Below are 21207 nucleotides of genomic sequence, written 5' to 3' on the forward strand. Positions count from 1 at the left end.
GGGGTGCACTGCCTTGGCTGCTGGGGTCTCCCCTACTGAGGAGGAAGTGGTGGCCTGGGCCCTCCTTCAGCACAGGCTTTGGAGGAGCCCCAGGATGACTGGCGTTACAGAAGACAGAGGACGCTGTAGTTGGTACCTCATTCACTCAGCCTAGTTGCCAAAGGCTACTGCCTCAGCGTGGGGTGGTGGTACGAGTAGTAGTTAGCATGTGCCAGGCACAGTGCTCAGCTCCTCGCCCACGTCCTACTCTTTCAGTCATGCTGGCCCCATTTTGTCCCATTTACAGATGAGCTCCCTGAGTCTGACACCTCAGGGGATTTGTCTGAACACAGCCATAGGTAGCAGCACCAGGAATCAAATTCGGGTCACTGTGACTCAAAGCTTGTGCTCTATTCTGTTAGACCAGGTTCTCCACAGGAAAATTAAAAGAGCCTAGTGATCCAGTCCCCAGCACTGAGGGTCCCTAATTGAAACTCTCTCACATTGATTTACTTCTGGTTAACTTTTCCCCACACTGGAACTCCCATTATTTGTGTATATCACAAACTATCCTAAAATTACATTTAAAAAGGCTACTTTGTCACCCAACTAATTCTCCCTTAGGAAGCTATCTCTCTTCTACAGGGCAACAGGACTTGGGCAATTTGCTTAGATACAGATAACTACTAAAAACCTTGTTATTTTTTTTCTCATTCTTCTCTCAAATGTTCTATGTAAAATTATCGTGTAAGAAAATGATTGGAATGGCAGCAGAGGTAATTTTGAAATGTTTCTTGGAATTAAGTTTTAGTAAATAATTATAATAATACTATCAGCTAAGCCAACACAATGAATGCTTGCTAAATGGAAATTTATTACGGGATAAACATTAATTGCATTGGAATATGACAATGTCATTTTACTAAATACATTGTTTTCATGGTTTTGTTTTAGTAAGTGAAAATTAATATAAAGTTCAAGGCTTTGATGACTTCATCTCCAGCTTCTTTCTCCTGTCCCTGTTTTGCCAACCACAAATTTATCCCACCACAAATACCCACAAGTACAAGAGTAATGATATAACCCCAGATAGGGGGACAGGAAGCCTGGACTACATCTTGACTCTACTATTTACTTAGATTTTTCTATTGAAATTACTTAACTCTTCTGTGCCATGGTTACTCTTTTGCACAATGAAGCTACATTTCCTGTTCTAACTCGACCAGGGTTATTTATAAGGATCAACTGGAATGGAAGTGATCTTACAATTTAAAGGAATTATACTGATGTGAGGTATGGTTCTTAAGCAAAATGAATGAGCAAAGACAAAGGACATGGTCATATATTTCTAACTTCTGCTTTCCAACTATACATAATGGTTATCAATAATTCAACTAGCTCAGAATTGCTGTATTCCTTACTTTAATTGTAATAGGGTGTTAAATAAGAATATTCAACATATATTGTAAATATATGAAGTTTGTGGTTCCAGTTGATTATTTCAGATATGTGTTCCATTAAATGGCTACAGGCTCACAAATTCATTCAGAAATTAAGGCATTAAGACAGTTTTGTAGCTTTAAAAACAATCTCATTTGCACAACTAGAAACTATATGGAAGGTTAACATCAAGGCCTAAACATTTCTTTCCTAACAGTGAGACTGTCTGTTATTTAAAAGCCCTTTCATCATTCAACATAGATGGGAATCTACTATATGTCATGCCCTGGACACATAGTTGGGGCAACAATGTTAAGTAAAAATTGCCCCTGACCTCAAGGGGTTTATGGTCTCCTAGACAACATAGACATTAACAATGTGGTATTCCAAATTAAGGTAAATATTACAACAGAACATTTACTATAGAGGGAGGTACATGGTACCATGAGAAAGACCTTTTAATTAAAAGACTTAGGTTAGTTAGGAAGGTACTGGAGTCCATCTCCGAAGAAATGACAAACGGATTCAAGCTCTGAGGAGAGGGTCAGGGTTACCTGGGCATAGAAGGAGGAGGGATACAGCATATGCAAAGCTCAGGTAACCGGTGAGGTTCTGAAATTTTCCAGAAACTAGAAGTCAGTGTTCCTTTTGAAGGTTGTGAGGGAAAAATCTGGAATAAGGAGACTGAGAGAGATGAATGCATGAAATGAGTCTGGAGACAAAGCGGGAGATCCAATGATGCAGGACCTTGTAGTCCATGCTAGCAATATCTATCAAGTTTGGACTTGATCCTAAACACAATGGAAAGTTATTGAGATCAGTAAAGGGCTATCACCAGAGGGACGGCCTGATCAGATGTGAATTTTTTAAGACTACTTACCTGGCAGTAGGATAACTGCATAGAAAGAGAGCAGATGTGTGTGAGGACGACCAATTTAGAGGCTATTGTAGCTGTCTGAGCTGAAGATAATGGCACTTTGGAGTGGGGGGGGTACCAATTAGAATAGCTTTATACCGAAGTAACAAACAACCCTAAAATTTCAATGGAATAAAACCAACAAACAGACAAAGGTGTACCTGCTGTTCATTCTGTGTCTGCTGTGAGCCCAAGTGACCATCCAGCATAGCTGTCCTCCAAGCACAGTCTCTCAGGTTGCTTTGACCTCATGGCCACTATTTCAAGTGCTTACACAAATCCCAAGCAAGAGAGAGAGACTGAAAAATAGTACACTGATTTTAAGTACTTTTTTTTTTTTTTTTTTGAGACGGAGTCTTTCTCTGTTCCCCAGGCTGGACTGCAGTGGCGGGATCCCGGCTTACTGCAAGTTCCACCTCCCGGGTTCACACCATTCTCCTACCTCCCGAGTAGCTGAGACTACAGGCGCCTGCCACCACGACTGGCTAATTTTTTTTTCTTTTGTATTTTTTTTAGTAGAGACGGGGTTTCACCGTGTTAGCCAGGATGGTCTCAATCTCCTGACCTCATGATCCACCCACCTCGGCCTCCCAAAGTGCTGGGATTACAGGCATGAGCCACTGCACCCAGCCTTGCATACTTATTTAAGGAAGTGACCACATAACCTTTGCTCATATTTCATTGGAAGAAGAGAAAAAAGTCACTTTTCCCCTTACTTCAAGGGGTGGGGAATGCACCTATGTTGGCAGAAACAAAGCGAATGGCTCATATGTAGCCCAGCTGGGTACAATTCTGCCAAAGGTGACATTTTACAATGTCTGAAAACAGTTTTGGTTGTTACAACTGGAGTGGTTCCTCTTAGTATCTAACGGGCAGAGGCCAAAGATGCTGTTAAACATCCTAAAATGCACAGGACGCTCCCCCGCCCACAACAAAGGACCACAACAAAGCATTATCTGGCCCAAACATCTGTAGTGCTGAGGTTGAGAAACCCTGCTCTAGGCCCATGAACAACTGAAAACTTGATGGAAGGTTGGATTTTCAGTGCAATTCGGACTCAAGGAATGTATAGCCATATACGGTGTCTTGCTGAGCTGGCTAAGCACTAAGCCAAGCAGCTGTATTGAAGAAGTTTACTGAGTAACTCATACTTGATCATCTCCAGCTGCACTGGGGCATGTGTACTAGTCACTTAGGCCTAACAGAGCTGTGTGCTTTGCAAGGAATAAAATGTAAAAGATGCCAGAGTTGATGCTTCCCTGAATGGAAGGCATCCACACCCTCTCAGCATCATCTCTCATGCCAAGTGTACAGCAGTGCTGGAAAGTTGGAAGCTGTGCCTGGAGGTTATAATCCCCAATACTGTATTATTACCTGTGTATATCCTTTCTTAATGCTACATACATTTTGTGCAAAATGAAGCCTCCTGTATCTTGTAGGTGTGGTGATCAGTACCACTGCATCTGCTTGGAGAGGACACATTGCAAAAGAACCCAAACTGCTAGTAAGTAGCAGTAATGTCTACCACAAGTGTTTGAAATTGGGATGAAGAGAATGAGCAGTTTTGAGAGATATTTAGAAAGTCATGCAAATACTATTGCTCTTTCTCAATTCTATTTTGCATTATCTTCTTTGCCAATAATGAGTGGATTTTGTTCAGGTGCTTTCTCTCGTCTGCACTTCAGGGTAAACTGGTTCCAGTTCCCTTGCCAGTAATTGATTTACGCATGGGCATGTAATACAATTCAGGCAAATGATATGTAAGGCAGAGGCTACTGAGAGGCTTCTGGGAAAATGTTTCTGCATTCTTAAAAGGAGATACTTAAGAAGACATAGCCTTTTTATCCACTGGATATTGTTGAAATTGTGTGTGAAACTGAAGTGTACTGCAGTCATCTTGCTACTATAATAGAAATAGTCTCAGAACAAAGCAGACTTGTTAATGACAACAGAGAGAAAAGTAGAGAATACTGGTTCTGACTTAACCAACCCTGGATATCTCTTATACTAGGACTTCTTATTACTTGACATTAAAAAAAATCAATCTTAAATTAAAATTGACAGATATTTCCATTACACGTAGCTAAAGCGTCTTCAATGATACAGAATTTAAAATCTACTGGATTGTGATGGAATACATATGAGGGAAGAACGGGAGACTTACATTTCTGGGTTGGTAACAGGAGGGACTTGGTGGCCTTAATGGACACATGAACACAAGAAGAATCCAAGATTTAATTAGGAACAGCAAAATTTGCTTTCTGGATATTTTTGAGTTGTAGGTGCCTTGGATAATATAAAGAGAGATTTCAAGTGGGCAGTTGGATATATATACACGTCCACAGTTCAGAGAAGGTGTCTGGAGTGGAGATATCTATTTGCAAGTTATGGGGGCAAAGGTGATGATTTGTGGCCATAGATTGGCTAGCCTAGTGGAAATGCACAGAAACGAAAGCCTAAGGCCAAGCCTGAAAGCTTCAATATTTAATATTAATGTTTACATAGAGGAAAAGTAGCCTATGAATGTAGCCAAGAACAGCAGTCAAAGATGCAGAAGGAAACCCGGAGCATACTGTGCCAAAGAAATCCAGAGGAGAGAGAGTTACAAGAAGGAGAGAGAGATTGACAATGCAAGAGAGTTACAAAAACAAAAGATTTACAATGTCAAATTTGATAAGTCAAAAAGATTAAGAATCCAACATTTCTTTTTAATTTAAAAACAATGAAAATGATAAATATAGAAAAATTGTCATATTTGTATTGCATACACTTTTTTGTGTGCATTGTCTCTTTTGAGATGCTACACAACTGTTAGAATGGATTAAACAGCTATTGTTGATCGACTTTGCACAGGGACCATGAGGCTTAGATATGCTAAGTCAGTTACCCATCTAGCAATGGAGTAGCCACACCGGAGTTCAGACTCACTGCTGACAACCTCCTGGTCCAGGGCTTTTTCCACGTTTCCCACAAACCATTTACAATTTACTCTCTTGCCAGAGACAGTGAATTAACTGTGAGTCTAGTAGAAAGAAAGAGAGTGAGAGCCAGATATACAGACAGACCAAGCAGACATAGATAATATAGTCCCAACCCTGTAGGACCTGCATTGCATGAAGAACAGTGTAACAGTGTCTCTATGGCTTCTTTCAACCAGACACCTGCCACATATTCAACCAGGTATCGACAGGGTCAGCCTCCTGACAGGGTAAGATTTCCAGTCATTGAGCGGCGAGAACACAGGCAAATGTAGTGAGATGTGCCCACCGTCTGGTGGTGGGAGGAGGGGTGTTAGTGGTTTAGTGAGTGGAGCACACTGCCCCCTTTGAAAACATGAGCTTCATATGCTCAAAACAGAGGTGTCAAATAGGTATTGATCAATGTATTCACTTGCTGGGACTGCTATAGAAAGTTCCACAAGCTAGGTGGCTTAAACAACAGAAATGTATTTTCTCACAGTTCTCACATTGCCGCGGGCTAAGGTGGGTTCCTTTGAAAGGCTGTGAGGGAAAATCTGTTTCATGCATCTCTACTGGAGATGGTTCTGCTGGCAATCTTTGGAATTACTTGGCTTGCAGACATAGCACTCTTATGTCTGTCTTTATCTTCTCACGGTGTTCTGCCTGTGTGTCTCTATGTCTAAATTTCCCCCTTTGTATAAGAACACCAGTCATGGTGGATTAGAGCACATCCTAATGACCTCATCTTAACTAATTACATTTGCAATAACTCTGTTTACAAACAGGGTCCCGTTCTAAGATACTGCAAGTTAAAACTTCAGCATATGATTTCAGGGAAGACACAATTTAACTCAAAACAATTAACTTCTCGTAACAATGAGTAAAGCTGAAATATATGATTGGCTGATGATAGAAATATAAACATCTATATACAGATATAAACATACACTAACACACACATGGGCAAGTGTGTGAGACCTTAGGGTTCCTGGGTCAGAGAAGCACAGAAGCCCATGTTGGTTTTCACACAAGAAACAGCAGCCAGAATGGCATCTTGCCCAGGTTCCCCAGTCCTCATCCCCACAGGATGACACAATGAGGGCAGGATGTTAGCTGCACACAAAGGGGTGCATAGAACTCAGGAGAAGAACCACCAAATTAGGAGACTGAGTGATGAGAGTTCTACTTGAATATCTGCCCATTCTACCCTCTGGAGAGAAAGTTATAATTACCCCAAAATGCCAGTAATTCCCCTCTAGAGGAGAAGATAAAGGCATCCCTTGACTCCTAACCCTGAACTGTAAGCAAATGTCTCTAGAGAGAGGGAGAAGAGGGCTTTATCTTTACTGCCTGGGACTTCTCCAGCGAGAAAGAGATTCCGCATCTCTCTGGAAGGATACATTATCTGTAGCTTCCAATGCTATTGGCTGTGCAAACATGCGTTTGGGTCAGAAAGGCTGGACTATGCAGAAACACAAGAAATCCAATGAGAATTTGTCTCAAAACAGTTTATCAGAAGGGCTCAATTATAAAGTTGGTCATATTGGTAACTAGGATAATGTCCCTATTGAATTTTAGGTACAATCTTTAAATATGTTTAAGAATTTTATTTATTGTACTTTAGTAGATTGTTTATATATCTGTCTCTTCACTAGATGATAAATTTCATTAGATTCTAGACTAGGAATTCTATTTAAATATTGTCGATGCTTAGCAGAGCACTTGGTAGCTCATAAGCATTCAGTAAATTATTGTTTTGTTAATATATAAAACAAAACTCCTCATATATTTTGCTCTACAGCTTATGTGCATTTATTGTCATCTTTTGACTTTTTCTAACTTGGGATGTTAAAATGCAATAATTTATCCATCATTTGTCTTCCTTCAATGGCTTTATTACTGCACTGATTCAAATATAATCATCAGGTTTCTTTATTTTTCTTCATACATTGGCTTTGTCTCTTTATCTTCCTTTTATTCCTCTTTAATATCCTAAACCATTCATGTTATTGTTACAAATGTTCCACGTGTTTAAAATTAAGTGAATTGTTTTTTATTGGAGAAATGCTATTTTTCAAATCCAATTAACCTGCTCATTTAAATAGCTTCCGCATATGAAGACTTTTTTCCAAATTAGAAAAAAAATTGAACTTTTAACTCTTTCACAAGTTTTGAATAACACCTGGAGATGAATTTTGAGATAATCTCATTTTTATTCATATTTTGGCCATTTCTAAAGTATCCCTGAATTATAATCTCAAATAATATTTCATGTACGTGGAAGTCTATGTGGAAGTGACTGTCCCTTGTTGGCAAGATAAATATTGTTGGACTCAGCTGCCTGGGCTCACCACCGACCCATGTTCCAGATGGCAGCCTGCCTCTGCTGACTTTCTTCATACGGCCATGGTGTAGTGCATGGACACCCAATGAATAAAGAAACCACATTCACCTCCTGCAGATACAACTCCAAAGTGCTAAGGCTCTAATATCTTTAATAATGTTCTCTCTTTATTTCAGGTTTTGGACTTGGAGCCTTCAAAAGACCTAAACATTATTCATTTTAATACAATGCCCTGTGTTTCTAACAAACCTAAGAACAAAACTAAAGCCACTGATGGCACACACAGTGACTTATAAGCTAACCAAAAAATAAATAAAAGTAAAAGTGAAAGGCTTACAAGAGGTAATATAGTTGCAGATTTTTTGCCAATTGCCTCAAATTCAAGGCATATATATGAAGGAAGAAATAAATTAAAAGGATACATTCAATTGTTGTGGGTTCAATTTAATAAACTTTTGATTTACAGTTATTCAGTTAGTTTTCTTGAAAACATTGTATTAGTTTAAGCATGGAACAGATTTTTATTTCCTACCTGTTGTTGGAGAAGGACAAAGTAGACTCTCTCCTGTACATGGTTGACAATCTTATGTTTTAATTTTTAATTGATACATAGTAATTGTACATCTTTATGGAGCACTTGTGATATTTAGATATATGTATATGCTGTGTAATGATTAAATCAGGGTAATTGGGATATCCATCACCTGAAACATTTATCATTTCTTTGTGTTAGGACATTTAAAATCTTCTCCTCTAGCTGTTTTGAAATATACAATACATTATTGTCAACTATGGTCATCCTATTGTGCTACAGAACATTGGAACCTATTCCTCCTACCTAACTGTAATTTTATACCCGTTAACCAACCCCTCCCTATTGTTACAGTCTTGCCAATGCACCACAATGTAGCAGTCTCTCATTACCTGAGGCAGTAACTAGAGTTCTTTGTCTCATGACCAAGAAAGTTAAGGAGGACAAACAACAAGGGTGAAGTTGGAGTAAAAGTTTAATAAGGAAAAAAATAAAGTTTTCTGCTGCTAAGAGGGGACCCAGAAGAGGGTTGCCATTTTTACAGTTGAATGCAAAGGCTTTTATAAGAAATTGATGAGACCTGGATATCTCATTTGCGTAAGGTGTGAACTTCTGATAGCTCCACCTTGTCCTCTTATTACACTTGGGGGCCATTAGCTAGAGTTACTGCATATTGCTTTGTTCCTTATACTCATACTGCATATGTGTCAGGGGATGGAATTTTCCATTGCGGGCATCTCTGGGCAAGTCACTTGTGTAACCTTTCTTTTTTTTTTCTTTTTTTCTTTTACTTTATTATACTTTAAGTTCTAGGGTACATGTGCACAGCGTGCAGGTTTGTTACGTATGTATACTTGTGCCATGTTGGTGTGCTGCACCCATCAACTTGTCAGCACCCATCAACTCGTCATTTACATCAGGTATAACCTGTGCAACCGTAGGCATGTCTTAGGCAAGACCCCCTCTGCAACCTCCCTTATCTGTGCCTGCAAGTTTTTCTTTGGTTTGAAAGAATTCAACCACCCTACCTGCCCACCTGACCTGTTTCTTCCTTTCTCCTCTCTCATATTCACCCCTCCTCACTATCTTTTCCAGCTTCTGGTTACCACTGTTCTACTCTCTACTTCTATGGGAAGAGTTGACCATTTTAGCTCTGATTCTGAGACAAAGCTGCAGAATAGACCTGGCTTCAACTCTCAGTATTCCTTGGAGAGGACCCATGGAATATTGCACTTAACATTAAGAGTCAAATACGCTTCCATCAAATGGGGAGTGGTGATTCCTACCTTGAGGTTCATTATGGATTTATAGGTAATGTACGTGGCGCGTGTGGTACCTACCTACTGCAGTTGTATGTGTTTGGTAGTTACTACTAGTTGACCTGGAGGGGAAGTGCACTCGAAGGTTGTACCAATCCCTTGCTCCTTTGTCTTACAAATAAAATGAGCATGATCAACCTGGTCATTCTCATGCACAGGCAGATAAAGCAGAAAAAATTTCATGTGCTGTAGAAATGTATGCCACATGCTACATTCAGGAATGCCCTCTTCCATCCTAAATTCATCCTCCTCATTAGTGCAGTCTCAGTTAAAGAAAAGACTAAGACTTTCATTTTATAGAGACAAGGCTTAGAATATGCCCTCCCTAAGAAAACAATAAGTCAAAGGAGAGTTTGAAATTGGGAGATAGAAGAAAAACATGTGGTTATTAGGCAGAGAAAACCTCAAGCCACCAGTTTACTGACCTTGATAGTAGATCATGTGGAGATCACGTAAAATGTTTCTGAAATGAGCAATCAATAGAAAGGGAAAATGATTTTTTAAAGACCATTAAAACTCTCCTAAAATGTTGTTTATTCTAAGCCAGACATTTGAAAAAACTAGAATTTTTAAACAAATTAGAGTAAAATAGATTCAAAGTTATTAGACTTCAGTGCCTAGAATATATTTTATGTGGGTCTATATAAATACAAATCCACACAAACACACACACACACACATACATATAGCTGTATCATGATCTAAAGGGCTTATCTTAACCCAGAGCAGAAGTTTTTGAAGAATTTGAAGTTAGTTTTGGTTGCTGTTGTTTGTTTTGCTTTAAAAAACATGGAACTTCAGGAACTGGAACTACTTTGAAATATGATCTTAAAATGCTGTACAAGTTTGTAAACAGATGATTAACTCTTTCAAAAAAAGTTTAAATCCCTCTATTGAGAACATTGGTCCCTTCAGCAAGAACTACCGGCTCCTTCTGAAGGCAGGTACCTTCTTTCTACATCACTAATGACATGCAGCTAAGTTCACCAATGAGAAAGCAGCATGGATTGGCCTTGGAGTAACTGACTGCTTGGCCGAAACCACACAGATGGATCTACCTGCAGCTGCAATGATTTACCTCAAGGAACCCTGGGCTACAGGAAACACACTTGGAAATATTTTTATCTTCTTTCTTAACATTTATTCAAAGGTGGATTTTTCAGGCTGTTAATAAGCTTAATCTTCATTGCACCTCACTTGATGGGCTCTTTTCAAGGCTTTGAATTTAATGTTGAGTTTATCATTTTGGTATTAATTTTATTAAAAGGAGCTCCCAAATTTGAAGACGCTTCAGATCTCACAAAAACTAGGTCTACCCCTGCATTAATCATAGACTAATCAGTATTTAGTTTAATAGTTGCTAGTATTAAATTTAAAAGACTTTCTCTTACACTTATTTGAAAGCCCGTCTATTTACAGTACTCAGCATTATATGAGTGTACACAGAGGATGAGAGTTTTGGAAATAGATCACATTTGTTGATTTTAAGTAAGTCATTGATTTCTCTGAAAATCTGTCTTCTCAACAGCAAAACTGAAATATCATGGGATAATTTTGAGGATTAAATGTAACCTTCCACAAAGATGAAAGTGACTAAATGTTAAAATTTTCCACCCAACTTCCAGCTGAAAATAGGTTCATTGTAGAACTGAGTTGACTTACTCCTTCTCAACCTGCTTCTGGTGAAGTTCCCAGCTGTAACAAAAGAGAAAACTGAGGTCGGAGGAGAGGGGAGGGTTGCAGAAAAACATAAGAGCAAAAGAATATAAATCACACTGACTTCCACCCCCTCACTTCCAGGTCATGAGGTTCCTAATCAAGCATTCTGTTTCTCTGTTAATATGAAGGCATCAGTTTGAACATTTTGATAATTCTCTGATTCACAGGTATGTAGGGCACTATTGTGCTTAAAATTAAAAATATATTCCACTGGCTTTGTCCACCGCACCAACACATCTGACCACTTCAATCGCTCCAGAAGACAAAGCAGATGACATACCATGCCATTATACAAAATGAATCCTTGGACCATAAGGCTCAATCCACAGGAGTGACTGAAGTTAACTCTTGACACATGCTTGTTTTGCCATCAGGCTGATAATAACCTTAAAAGCCATCCTTTATATTAGCAAAATTTAAAAAGGTGTCTTCAAAAACATTGGAGTATCTCTTCATGCAAAGTTGGATTCAGAATGCTAAGATAATAGAAAATGAAAAGAAAATGATTATTGTGGTGGTTTCTGTGAGTCAGGCTTTGTTCTCTCCCATGACGCCAAACTCATTTCAAAGAGCATGAAATGCTATCAGTTAAGGGAGGCAAGTTAAAGATGGCCATATTATAACTGATGAAGGGCTGCTAAATGTTTGGATAGTAGTCATCAATTTGCCATCATTGGCAGACATCTTCCCTGAGAGTCCTTTCATAAATTCTCCAGCTCAATGCACCCAGAAGAAATCTACTCCTAGACAGCATTAGGGATTGCCAGCTGTGAACAGCCTGCCCCACCCCTTGTCACAGCTCAGAGAGTTTGCATGACAAAAGAATAATTGAATTGGTAATGCAACAGTACATGACATAGATCACCATTTTGCAACAGGAATGTTCAAGTCATGAATAATGAAGTGATTTCCTCCAGAGTAATTTATGGAACAAGTACATTAGCAAAGCAAGTGTGGAAATGCACCCACCTCTGACCCAGGGGAGCTCAGTGAGGCCTCTCAGTTCATTTAAATCCCTTTCATTGTGACTTCCACTTACAGCAGGTAACAGGGTATCAGCTATGAGGAAGGGGGAATATTTTTATTTCATTACATTTTATTTTTTTTAATGCCCTGTGGTATCTTGACACAAGAGTAAGAAAGAGGTTTTCTAAAGCAGCTTAATATTGAACATCGAGCAGCTGCCAAGGACTCATAACTTCTGATCATATCTGGCCTCTATTGAATTTGAGTCATTACTTCTGGTCACATTACTGAATCAAACCACTCAACAGTTAGTGCTTCCAACAGGTTAGCTGTCGGGAAGTTGATATGTGGGAAAATAAGACTCCATGTTTAGATACTGAAAAAATTATCTTTTCTCATTTACAAAATCTCTAAATTATTTATAACAAATATTTCATTTAAAGAATAAAAGAGTTTGTACTTGTTATGAAAAAGGTCCTGAGGAATTGCCATTTACTCTTAGATCAATAGAGAAGCCATCTTAGCAGAGCATTACAACGCTATGGAAGAAAAGGGGAGAAAATGAGGGAAATGACATTGTTTTAGGAAGATTTGATTCAACTATTGGAATCCGCAGAGAAGGATACGCCAAAGTATGGAACTTTGGCATGCTAAGTGCTTTAAATTAAAAGAAATTGGGAGGGCTTAGAAGCTGCCTCAGAACCAAGAATTTTCTAACTTTCTCTTGTTTCTCACCCACTGCCCAACCCCCAAGCACACAGAGGGACTCTCTCTGGAATTCCCTAATCTGACTAAGGAAACTTTCGTCCCCAAAGAAATGCAATTGCCTTTGCCCCACTGCCTAGGAATCTCATCAAAAAACAAGGAAAGATTTATCACCAGGGAATAGAAGAGGCTAAAAATCGTCACGATACCCAGACAGATTTTTTATCTGTTTTTCTGAGGGCAGCTCTGAGAGATTACCTGAAAGACTTCATTTGCATAATAAGACAAGCTTTGTTCACAGTGAAGTTCTTACCTTCCCACCAAATCCCCCAGAGCTCTGAGAAACTTTGTTCCAAGCCATCGTTCTTTGAGCTCATTCATTTGCCCTCAATATTATTTAAACCCCTCTAAATATTGCCTACTGACCTCACATTTAAGCCTCAACCATCTAGCCCCTCTTTGAGTCTCCTTTCTGTGGGACTCCCAAGTGTATATGCATGTTAATAAATTTGTTGTGACTTTTTCCCCTATTAACCTGTCTATTGTTAGTCATTTCAGCAAAACTTCTATGGGCAGAGAGGAAGCATTCCCTCTACGCTTACAGAAGCAAGAAGGTCTAAGAGAAAGGCCATTGGATTCTCTTGCCAACTAGGCTGTATTGTTATCAATAATTAGAGAAGACAAAAGTGGATTAAATACAAGAATCATGATCATTACCACAATAATAGTAACAATAGCTACTATTTATTCAGTTTTGACTGTTTATCTGGTACTGTGCCAAGCATTTTCTATACATTTTCTTATTTCATTTTACCAGTAGCTCCATAGCGTTGGTGATATGTGTGTTCTCATTTTGTAGATAAGAAACCAGAGGGTCAGAAATATTAAGTAACTTGATGAAAATCAGCAAATGACTGACCTAGAAGACAAGCCTTGCTTTGTTTTTTCCCAAAGGATCAAATTATTATTTTTACCCCACCAAATGAGAACCAAATAAACAAACCAAGGAGAACATAAATTATTCCTATAAAAAGCCTGAATTCAGTCCTTTTTTGCACCAAGCACTATGCAAAGCACTAGCAATACAAAAATGAAGAAAAAATCTCTGCCTTCAGGTTGCCCACAGTCTAGTGGGGAAGAAAAGTTATAAACAAATATTTGTATATATGTTTTAATTTTGGTACATAATGGATAGTGTCTTAATCTAGGTGCTTTATGTACAAGGCAAATAAATGAACTCTGGGCAACTAAAGCAGGAAATGATCGGAACAGAAAAATAGAGAATAGTTGTATTTGTCAGAGTAATCATCACTAGATACTGCAAGGACAACACACTTAAGTCACAGTGGCTGAACTCAGTAGAGGCTTGAATATTACTGATGCCATAATCTGATACAGTGGGGTATCTGCCAAACGGTGACCCAGGGAATTAGGCTGCTTCCACGTTGCAGTTCTGCCTCCAAGTGGTTTTGAAGGGAGAGAATGATAGAGGAGGCACATTGGTTTTTATCTACTTGGGTCCAGAAGCTAACATGTCACACCTTCTCACAGTCTCTTGTCCAGAACCAGTCACATGCCCCAAATTAACTTCAAAGAAGGCTGAGATGACTGGTGGGCAGCAGCACTCTGGTTGACAGAACTAACAGTAAGATGACAGCAGTGGATATGAGACAAGAATGTAACCAGGACACCCTAGGGAACTCGGTCAGCTCATCAGGACACCTCCGGCTGGAGTGAATGAACACCAGTCATTTTTCTTTCTTTACGTCTCTTCACTTGAGAGATGTCACATGTTGCCCTGATGAAGACAGAGCTTCTTGATTTACAGCCCACCAAGACCACAGGCGAAGAGAAAGAGAAGTTAATCCCCAAAAGGGGAATAAGGAGAAATAGATATTAAAAGGTGAATGGAAATTTTTAGGTAAAAAGCAGGAGGGGGAAAAACATTGAAGGCAAACCCACAGGAAACAAAAACGACACGCCGACCCAGGAAACTTCTCACCGTATTTGATGACTGGTACTGAGTCCACGAACCAAAGAGATGACACTGGAGACGCTGAGCTGCGGCAGTCATACAGAGTGCTTTTCATCATTTAATTCTATCAGCTATAAGAAAGGTGCAAACGGGGGTGCAGCCCACCCCAGGTCAGTGGACTGCCCTCTGCACCCTGAGAGTCATTCTGTTGTTCCCAAAATCTGAACATTGAGAATAAATCACAAGTAGAGTAACACCTTTGCCTCTTCTTCATCAACACACTTGCCCACACATTCCTATACTCACATGTGCCCCCACATACACATATATGTGTGTCTATGCATGCATGCACAAGTATAAACTCACATATGCCTACATATGTCCACATACTCACACACTCATGTGTTCCCACACACAAAAAGGCTTTCATGAAAAGGTTAAAGCAAAATAGACACAAAAATCTCCCAGCTATCCTTAGTTTCAAAATTTGACATTGTCAACTGTGGAGAGTCCTTGCAAAGATTTAAATAGAGATGCAGATGATCAAGTCAATTCAAAATAAAATGATCCTGGATTTAATGACACACTAGAGATGAAGGAAAGTCCTAGACTAGAAACTACATTGATTCTTCTATCACTACCTAGTGAAGTGATCTCTGACGACTTGCTGGAATTGTCTTAGACTCAGCTTCTTCATCATTATCGCTATGGGACAATATTGTTTTCTTACTGGGCATTCCAAATAAGAGCACGAGAAAGTGATTTAAAATTGATGTGCATTCTATAGAAATTCACATTTCAAGTGGAAGCCCTCATCCATTTGTTCTGAAACCTACAATACTTTTGGGCATAGACTCTAATAGACATAGTTCTGAAAGACAAGACAGGGGAGGGAAGGGAGAATCCAGGGTTTGAGAAGACATAAAGTTCTTGCCTCTCCTTCAAGCTGCACTGGGTTACTACCTAACACTGCTGATCACATAAGGTGCCAGTAATTGGCATTATGCACTCAGACTGATCAGTAATAATCCGCTGAAACTAGAGAAAATCCATTTGTTAGCATTTAATTTTTGAAATGAAATTTCAAAGTGCAATCATGGTCCTCACTAATGGCAAAGGCATAGCTAATTCAAGCTAGTTTCAACCAGATATAAGAAAATATAAAAGTAGATCAGCCTGTTTAGTCTAAGAAAAAATAATACAAAGTGTCAATTAAATAACTATTACTAGGTAAAAGACATACCTCTATTCTGAGGGAAGAATAAAAATAAATAAAAACAGAGATTTGCTTTACCTACAAAAAATTCAAGTTATACATAAGGAGGAAGCTTCAACAATAGCTAATCCAGACAAATCATTAAGCAGAAAGAAGGCACAAAGTGAAATATACTGTGAACTAGGAGAAAGAAAGTTATATTCTTGTCTCACTGGTAAAAAAAAAATATGCCTTGGGATATCATTTAATTATTTTGGTCTCAAAGCCCTAAGTAATAAAACATAAGTAATATACAGAAAAGTCTCTGATAGAAAAACTATCCTTCATCTAGCACCTCTAGTTTTTATTAATTGCACATTATCCTCATGGTCAGCCAGAATCAGACTCCAGAGCTATCCTTAATTCCTGTCTCCTTCTCACTCTGGCCATCTATGGATGACTTATCTCTTGATTATTCTACATTCCTGATTCTCACCTCCACTCGAAGTCCTCCCAACTCCTTGCCTGGGCTGTAGTCAAGGTCCTAGGTGGTCTCTCAGCCTTGCATGGCTCCACAGTTCAGGCCACTGGCTCACTGCTAACTGGCAGGTTAATCTTGTACTGAGCTGTGGCTGTGTTCACTAACTTGAAAGAAGCGTTCCGTGACTCCATTAAGTGAAATGTTTTTTTTTTCTTTTTTTTTTTTTTCTTTTGAGACGGAGTCTCTCTCTGTCGCCCAGGCTGGAGTGCAGTGGCCGGATCTCAGCTCACTGCAAGCTCCGCCTCCCAGGTTTACGCCATTCGCCTGCCTCAGCCTCCCGAGTAGCTGGGACTACAGGCGCCCGCCACCTCGCCCGGCAAGTTTTTTTGTATTTTTTTTAGTAGAGACGGGGTTTCACCGTGTTAGCCAGGATGGTCTCGATCTCCTGACCTCGTGATCCGCCCGTCTCGGCCTCCCAAAGTGGTGGTGTTTTTTATGATAACTTTAGGACTATTTGAAAGTTTGCTCCAAAATATCGTTCTGAAAGTATACCTCGATTCAATTTTTTTTCTTGAAATTCCATATGACCCAACCAAATTATCTGTCGATTTATTCTAAACAGTCCTTTCAGATGTCCACTTCTAGAAAGATGGAGCAACAGGGATCAGAGTCACTCTCCAGCCAGAACAACTAGGACACTGGATGCAATGGTTTTAGAGGCACTGGACAGTAGGCAGCAAAAAGCCATCATCTCTGAAAAACAAATAATGTAGGCCAGCACATGCACCAATTTTCCCCTTGGAGACAATTTCAAGATCACAAAAACAGGATAGGCAACCCAGGTGATGCTTGGAAGTGTCCCTGAAATGAGGAGCTGGAACTGGGAGGCTACAGAGGACCAGGCAGCTAGAATTTGCAAGGCCAAATTCCAGAAAGGAGAGAGCTGCCCCCAGAGAGTGTTCCAGAAATATGCGAATGGTGTCACTCAAGTCTTTAGCTGTCCGCTGATCAGGACATGTGTGTAGAGAAACTACTGAGGCCAAGGAAACAGCCATGCCCCCCAAATTAGAGGAAATGATACCTGGAACTCACACAGGCATAGAAATAATTCCGCTTCCCACCACCCAGAGTAGAAAGCCTTAGAACTCAAAGAGCAGTGGACAAAGGATTCAGAAAGATTCTGCTTCATACGTGGGCAAAACTCATGCTAAACTAAACATTGTTCTGGTTTTGCCCAACAAAACTTACAAGAAGAATGAGAAAGGGTAAAACTGTTTCCAAGTAATGTAACTGCATGCCAGAACAGAACTAAAGAATGCTGTATGTATAGATACACAAAATATTCAGCACCAAACAAAGTAAATTTTACAGTGACAAGCATTCAATTAAAAAACCATGGCTGGGTGCAGTGGCTTATGCCTGTAATCCCAGCACTTTGGGAGGTCGAGGCAGGAGGATCATGAGGTTAAGAGATCGAGACCATCCTGGCCAATATGGTGAAACCCCATCTCAACTAAAAATACAAAAATTAGCTGGGCATAATGGCGTGCACCTGCAGTCCCAGCTACTTGGGAAGTTGAGGCAGAAGAATCACTTGAACCCAGAATGCAGAGGTTGCAGTGAGCCGAGATCGCACCCCTGCATTCCAGCCTGGGCGATGGAGTGAGACTCTCCCTCTAAAAAAAAAAAAAAAAAAAAAAATCACTAGGCATGCACAGAATCAGGAACCAATGATCCAAAATTAGGAGAAAAATAAATCAATCCAAATTATTCTAGAAATGACTTAGATGACAGAATTAATAGACAAGGACAATAAAAATCATTATAACTATACTGCATATAATCAAGAAGCTAGAGAAGAGCTTTAATAGGTTAAAGAAACACAAAAAGATTTAAAAGTAGATGAAAATTTAACTTCTAGAGGTGCAAACTACAAGATCACTAGCAGATTAGACACTGCAAAAGGAAAGATTAGTAAACTTGAAGACTTGGCAATAGAAACTGTCCAAAATGAAACAGAAAGAAAAAAAGAGCAGGAGAACAAAAAGGGAGAGAATATCAGTGAACTGTGGGGTAATTTCAAGCAGCCTAATATAATTGGAGTACTCAGAAGAGAAGAGAGAGAAAGGGCAGAAAACAGTATTTGGAGAAACAATGACTGAAACGTCTCCAGATTTAATGAAAGCTTTAAGCTCACAGATCTTAGACTCTCAATCAATTATAAGCAAAAGATCAAATAAAACTACATTAAGCTACATAATAAGCAATTTGCTGAAAACCAATAGTAGAGAGAAAAATCTTAAAAGCAGCCAGAAAAAAGTTACATATTATATATAAATTAAAATATAAGAATGATCCTAAATGGCCCTTCCCTATTTCCCTTAAGACTCTAAAAGATGAAAAATAGAAATTACCATCTCTTTGTGGAGTTTGAATGAAGTCCAGACTGGTTTTCAAATCGAGGTTTGTGACGAAAGGGATACAACTGATTCCAAGAATGGGATCTTGCTTTGTAACGTCCTTCCTGCCAATCTGGACATTTCTTTTTCCTATTGGTCTGTTTTCTCATAGTGACATTTAAATTAATAGATGTTTTATGAGTGCCTGCTCTGTGCAAAAGATTCACTTATCTAGAGCCTATTGCAATTTGCAGCTTAACCTGAAGCAAAATCAAGACAAGAGGACAACAGCCTGGGTGCTAGGTCTCAGCTTGACACTTGGTTCTGCCAGTCACTTAGAACTCACTTTCTGCCTACATGGTCAATGAGAAAAGTAGAGCTGGGTCGTAATTAGGTGTCCCTGGTTATTGTATAAATATTTTAAATATACTGACACTCCTAGTTGCTTTTCTGTTTGCTTTCCGTGTATCAGAAGTTTATGAGTATAAGCTCAATGTCCATAAAAGAACAGTGGCACTCACTTTTAAAACTTTGACCAAAAATTACCAAGCACTTCATATATCAAATAGGAGTCTGAACACTGGAATTAGGTCTTTCTCCTCAAGGAGCTCAGAGTTTAGAGACAGTGATTTGTCAGTGTAAAGAAAGAAAGAAAGCTGCTAGAACTTTGGGGAAATTTGGAAAGACTGAAATGAAAGGTAATTTTGGATTCAATCAAAAGAGATATGAGCTCATATTTGCAAAAAAAAAAAATAGGTTTATATTTAAATAGCATATCTTTGCTGCAGTGACCCTGAAGCAAAATAAAAGATTATCCAAACATGAGCCCCTGACTTAATGTAGCGGATTTAAGAGACAGTAAAAGCAAAAGTTCAAAATATGATGTTTGTCAAGCCAGATGATGTGATCATCAAGAAATACAGTAAATTACATAAGTCTATGAGAATTTTACATCCTTCAACCCTGCCACTAAGTAACATTACAAATCTCAAATTTGGCTGGAGTTCAACTTTCAAAGGAAAAACAAAATGTGTCCATGCTAGTGAAGAGCATACCCTGAAATGTTACCACAGGATGATCTCTGGGGATCCACAGGTTAAGAAATGGGGTCCCATGATTCATCTGCTTGTACCTACTATTGACATTCCAGTGTCTAATTCCTCTGTCAGGTACAACAGGCCACAGCAATCATTAATTGAACATCTGTTATGCACAAGGTACTGGGGAGACAAAGGTGTCTCCTTTCAAAAAGCTCAGAGTCCAGCAAAGGTGACATACAAGCATTGCAATGTTCTTTGCCTAAGACAGCACTCAATAAGCAAATACATTCATGTTTCTTCAGGGAGTTGATGAATAACCTCACATCTGTTCAGATCATATTTGCTCCCAAATGAGTTCAGGTTAGCTCTGGTCTCACCATCAAATCAGTTAGAAAATTCTGGAAATTTTAGAATACAGGATAAAATATGTAGACCTGAATAAGAAAGTAGAGTAGAAGGAACTGACGGACTTCACTTAGGAATATTAAAGGTTTTGCCTTCTGGAAACTTCTCTTTCATTTGTACTTTTATCTGTTCATTTGCATTGCAAATTCAGGACTCCATAATTCTTGATTTCTGTTCTTCTTGTACCTTTCTCAGAATATAGATTGGTTTGGAATACACTGGGTGCTTAATACTCTCTTTTTTGAGACAGGGTTTCACTTTCTTTGCCCAGGTTGGAGTGCAGCGGTGCGATCTTGGTGCACTGCAACCTCCACCTCCCAGGCTCAAGCAATCCCCCTGTCTCAGCCTCTCAAGTAGCTGGGACTACAGGCGTGTGCCACCACGCCCGGCTAACTTTTCAATTCCTTCTTGGTAGAGATGGGGTTTCACCATGTATGTTGCCCAGTCTGGTCTCGAACTCCTGAGCTCAAGCAATACACATGCTTAAGCCCCCTGCAGTGCTGGGATTATAGGCATGAACCCCCATGCCCAACCTTAATACTCTCTTCATTAAAACAAAGTAACTGTATATATATATAACAGCTCACAATTCCACAAATAAATGCTTGTGACAAATGCTTATTATATTAAGTAAAAAAAGCTGGAAACAATTACATATTTTACAGTACATTTAATACAACTTAAAAGTGCATTAAAATCTTCTGGAAAGAAGTACACAAAAATGCAACTGCGACTGCGTTTGAATGATGGAACTGTAAAAGGTTTTTTCCAATTTCTACACTTTTGCAGCTTTCCTTCCAATTTCTTTAACAAACATACATTTAAAAATAAA

Source organism: Theropithecus gelada, unplaced genomic scaffold, assembly GCF_003255815.1.
Source record: "Theropithecus gelada isolate Dixy unplaced genomic scaffold, Tgel_1.0 HiC_scaffold_15883, whole genome shotgun sequence".
NCBI lineage: Eukaryota > Metazoa > Chordata > Mammalia > Primates > Cercopithecidae > Theropithecus > Theropithecus gelada.